This window comes from Bidens hawaiensis, unplaced genomic scaffold (assembly GCF_021521415.1).
Source record: "Bidens hawaiensis isolate Kalapana, Puna unplaced genomic scaffold, B.hawaiensis_p1.1 tig00001721_1, whole genome shotgun sequence".
Taxonomy (NCBI): domain Eukaryota; kingdom Viridiplantae; phylum Streptophyta; class Magnoliopsida; order Asterales; family Asteraceae; genus Bidens; species Bidens hawaiensis.
Window position 1 is genome coordinate 344,534 of NW_027491098.1, and position 4,494 is coordinate 349,027.

General features: G+C 34.3%; 1 pseudogene; it reads left to right on the forward strand.

Annotated features, from left to right (window-relative positions):
* The first annotated feature begins 1,936 nt into the window (after window positions 1-1,936).
* Window positions 1,937-4,252, forward strand: LOC143595747 (pentatricopeptide repeat-containing protein At5g66631 pseudogene; annotated as a pseudogene).
* The last annotated feature ends 242 nt before the right edge of the window (window positions 4,253-4,494 follow it).

The window sequence follows — 4,494 nt, forward strand, 5'->3', positions numbered from 1 at the left end:
GCTTTTTTAAAAGTTTTTTTGTATGGCTATAAATCTTTCTTATCCTTCTCATTTTTGTTCCCTTTTATTAAATAACTTGACCTTCTGTTATGTATGCAATAGTTTCTAGTATACCTTTATTTAATAAACTTCACCAATATAAATATTATTTAATGCATATTAAATTCACTACATTAAGTATATATTTTTTAAAAAAACCAAATATATATTTACAAAACACTACTAGAGAGGATCGAACCACTAATCATTATTTAAAACTAAACTATTTTTGTCATCATACCAAATAATATGGGGTCATTAAGTAATAATAATAATAATAATAATAATAATAATAATAATAATAATAATAATAATAATATAATCAATACGTACTAAAGACAAGTCATTTAGATGTAACTCTTACCAATCCACAGTGAAGCATAGGGCACCCACTTATATTGATGTTATTCATATTCAAATATGCAAAATAATTACTATAATATCAATTCTTAAGTCAACTTATAATTTTAGTATAGAAAACTTGGATTAAAAGCCCAAATCTGGGCTTATTGTTTCCCATTCTCATGTGCTTGTTGGTTGGGTTGTTTGGTAGCCTCTGAATGATCATTAAGAGACTGACTCTTAATAGTTTATAACCTCTTAATGGTTAAGAGGTAACCTTAAGTCTGAATGGTTAAGAGACAACCTTTTAATGGTTAAAAGGTTATGAACCATTAAAAAGTAGCCTCTTAATGGTCATTCAGAGGCTACCAAACAACCCCTAGCCTAATATTGACATTATGGGCCCAATGTTTACATAAGTTTTTTTTAATTCTTTTTAATTGTATTGGTATATTTGTCTTTGACTAATTAAAATTCTGTCGTTCAAAAAAAAGTTATTAATATTCTTTCACTTGGTTATATTTATTTAAGTTATAAAATTGACTGCGTTTTCTTTTTCAAGTATATAAATTTAGTTTTATATTGACAAATGAAAACTAAATTTATTTACTATTTTCTCGTGTTTTTAAGTATATAAATTGATTTTGTATCTAAAAATGTTTCTTCATAATCTCTATGAGTGCTGCTAATAGATTTTAATAATCTCTATAACTGTGAGATGGCAACCTCTTATTAATTCATTTCATTTTTCAAATTGTCCATAATCATTCTATACCCCTACTACATAGTTATTGTGCTTTATGTGAACATAATTTGTTATTTGACATTGCTAATGATCTTATAGGGTGGTGGTGACCATGGTAAACATTATTAGTTTGCCATGAAGAGAATGAGGTGGGACAAACTTTAAAATGGAGGAGAAACTTCTACGCATGTAAATTGATAAATTTGAACTTATCACTATTCAAGTTTTTACCTTAAATAATTACTCACGTACTGCTAAATTTTTTACTTCATAAAAAAATAATCTTAAAAATACTAATTATAAAAAAATTGCATTTTAATAATTAATACCGATAATATAACTAGTGACATTAGGTGGCCCAATGACATCGAACCCACTGAGAGTATTTTCATGGGTTTTGTCCGGGTTCAACTCTAATAAAAAAATACCAATAATTTAACTAATTACACTCTTCTTTCAATTATGTTTCAAGAGAAATCCAGCTCACATAGTTTTATAGATTTAACTTAATTTCCTCTCAAGCTTTGCTCACATAAATGATTATGAACTAAACAGAAAAAATTACATTTTATTTAAGCAAAATCGAATAAAAATCAAATCTAGATCAAGTGTAAATCCATGTTGAATAGGCAAGTAGAATTAATGATGAACTTGTAAGTAGGAATTATTATCCACTATTGAAGTATATATTAAATTATTACAATTCAATTTATTTTAAAATCATTAGAACTCAATATATATATTAAAATAAAAACAATAATGATATGAGCATATAGTAAACAACTATGCCAATCTAGCCGTAGCCGAATTCAAGACCCGTAACCCCTAACCATTGGCCTGGAACCTACGGATCCTCAATATTACGAACCGGGTAAGTCAATTTTAATGTCCAAATACTGGATTGCACACCAACTGTTCGACATAAGTCCTATAAACCTCCCGCCTTTATAACTTGTTCAAATCATCATGCCCATACACCACCTCCTCAAATTCTATCGTATTAATATTGCCCATCATAATTCTATCGCATTATTACACCAATGTGCAAATCTTCAAGCTCACAACTTTTCAAACAAGCCTTCGAATAACGCGGTATCCCTTTACCTGGAACGCGCAAGACTCATAGACCGAATCCGTATTGTTCTCAGAACAGATTCCCAGGATACCCTTGTTTCGGTCTTGAACGATCACACTCTGGACTCTTTTGTAGTCACCAATGCGCTTAAATCCGCCCCATCACCGGACTCTGCGCTTTCGCTAATCGAATCCCTTAAAAAAATCCCAACTTTTAATCATACCCTAAATACCCTTTACGCGTTAGCAAAAGTCCTTGCGAAATCCAAACAAACCGGGAAACTTAAGGCCCTCATAATCGGGATAAACTCGAAGAAATTCAAGAATGTTGCTAACGTGGGCTTTATGGATCAGATGAAGCTATATGCAGCCGCGGGTGATCTTGATTCGGTTCTTAACGTGTGGCATGAGTGGAAAACGTCACAAAAATCTCCGAATGTTGAGTCGTATAATATTATTATGAACCTATGTGCCCAAACGGGTAAGGATTATGAGGCGGTTAAGACTTTTAATAGGATGGTTGATGAAGGATTGGCTCCTAATTCTAGAACGTACACTGTGATTATTGAACATTTAGTGAGTTCCGGAAAGTTAGATTCAGCGTTGGAAGTATTCAACATGTTACCATTGATGGATGTGAAGCGTACGTTGAAGCAGTATTCGGTTTTGGTTAATGCGTTTTGTGGCGATGATCGGTTCGATGTGGTGAAGAGTTTGCTTGATAAAATGCAAGCGGATGGCGTTTATCCTACTCGAGTGATGCTCTCGTCACTGCAACGTATGCACGATGCGGGATTTGTGGAAGAAACAGTAGAATTAACTAAGGAAATGTTGCCAGATAAGAGAATTGGAAATGTGAAATTGTGTGATGATGATGGTGATGATGATGTGGAGGATGATGAGGTGGCGGATGGGGTGAAGTTAAGACCATGGTTTGACCCGACTGTTTTAGCGAGCTCGCTTCGTTTTTGGAGGCCTGATGAAGTATCAGCACTTGAGGATGCAAAGTTCGTTTGGACCACGCGTGTGGTTTCAAAGATGATTACGAGCTTCGGGTCTGCTGAGTCAGCATGGGATTTCTACTGTTGGGTTGGTAGTCAAGATGGATTCCGTCATGATGTTCATACAATGTCTAAAATGCTTACCAAATCGGCTCGTGAAGGACATGTTAATACAGTCAAACAACTCATATTTGAAATGAAAAGTGAAGGTATTCGGGTATCATATACTACTGCAAGAATGGCTATTGACTACTTAGGCATATCAAAGAACGGTGAAGCTGCATTTAACGTTTTTCAAAACATTAAAACCCTTTGTGGGACATTGTCAAAACAACAGCTTTTATGTCTGTACTCATCCGTTCTGAAAACATTAGCTAAATGCAAAATGGAGTCTAAGATGTTAGATGCACTGGACGATATGATATTATCTGGAACTCTTCCAGATATTCACACGTTTGGTTCGTTAATGAATCATTTTGCGGCTACGGGGGATGTTAAAACGCTTCAGAGGCTGTTTGGAATGGCTAAACAGAGTGGTTTGGAACCAGATGGTCATATGTTTAAGGTTTTAATATGTGGTTACTGCAACTCCGATAGAGCTGTTTTGACTTTTAGAGCTTTTGAAGAAATGAAAACTTTTAATGTGAAGGTTGATGGCTCTACAAAGCGGTTGCTTGTAAAGAGTTTGTGGAAAGAAGGGAAGTTTAGGGAGGCTGCTGAGGTGGAAGATGCATGTGCAGAAAGCAATGATGTTTTTAAGGTTAAGTTAGGGGGCACAACGCATGCTGCGGATATAAAGAGTTTTTATATGGTTTATTCTGGTAGTTTTCCAACTATTAGTGGTAGCAAAGATCTTTGTTAAGTGGTTAGTGTCGGTTTTAGTTTTATTCGGATGGTATATTTTGGTAGGAATATTCTGGAAATTTGTTGTTATGTATGCATTGTGTATTTGATGTGGAATGAAGAGAACCCCTAGCTTTTACACTTTCTTTTGACTGTGTTCTTACTTGACTTCAAAGAGAAACAAAAGTAAACGACGAGTTATGCTTTCCTGCTGGTGGGTTTAATCGTGTCTGTGTTTGCGGATTAACAGAATGTAGATTACAAGTTGATGGCTTTAATAGGTGTACCCAAACACAACCCATATGTTTACCTGTGTCAAAAAAATCAACCACACACTTAACATCACATTGTGTTTCAGGTCAACTTGTTCAATGCCCATTTGAAAAAAATGAGTGGTATCTAGTGACTTGGTAACAACTTAACAACCAATAAGTCAACTTACGACGCAGG